Here is a 1055-nt window from a genome sequence, read left to right on the forward strand (position 1 = left end):
AGCGGCCAATTATTATTATTATTATCGGTCTAGGTATTTATTATGTCTATGATAAAATAGATGTGTTCGACTTCATGCAGCACTGCAGCAGACCTATCGGCGAGAGTAGCCGCTTGCAGCCGGGGGCGGAGTCGAAAACGGTCACGTCAAGCCGGACACTTTCTGCTTCCTGTAGTGACGCTCACTCTGTTTTTATTTTTTTTACTTTATTATTATTATTATTGAACTCATATTTATATCGCATATTTATATATCATATTCATATCTCATATGTAAATACAAACGGAGACAATTTTAATAAAATAAAAAAAAACAATAAAATAATTGTAAAACATAAACAAAAATACAAAATAAATAAATTGGTAACACTTTACAATAAGGTTCATTAGTTAACATTAGTTAACATGAACTAAGAATGACCAATACTTCTACAGCATTTATTAATCTTAGTTAATGTTAATTTCAGCATTTAGTAATGCACTAATGTGTTGGTTAACATTAGTTAATGCACTGTGAACTAACATGAATAAACAACGAAAAACTGTATTTTCGTTAACTAACGTTAACAAAGATTAATAAATAGTGTAATAAATGCATTGTCATGTTAGTTGATACATTAACTAATGTTAATAAATGACACCTTATTGTAAAGTGTTACCAAATAAATAAATAAAATTAGAGAAAAAAGGGCATCACAAGCATATTTTAAATTAATTTAGCTGAGCAAAACTGGGTTTTAAGTTACTCCATTTAGTTTGATGAATATAAAATTGTCCTAATAGCAAAAACAGATCAATAATAAATATTGTCCTTTTAGAAAAGTCATATTCATTTGAATGAAGTAAAACAAATGATAAATTTAAGACTAGGATACAGTTCATTTTAACACTTAGAAATTGTGACATTTCAGACCAAAACAAAGATGAACAGAATCAAAAAATAAATGCACAATAGACTCTTTTTTACAATTACAGAAAGAGCAGTTGTAATCTATATCCAGATGAAAACGCTGAATAAAATGCAACATCTGTCAAATACACAGACGATATAGGCAA

This window comes from Onychostoma macrolepis, chromosome 22 (genome assembly GCF_012432095.1).
Source record: "Onychostoma macrolepis isolate SWU-2019 chromosome 22, ASM1243209v1, whole genome shotgun sequence".
NCBI classification, from domain to species: Eukaryota; Metazoa; Chordata; class Actinopteri; order Cypriniformes; family Cyprinidae; genus Onychostoma; species Onychostoma macrolepis.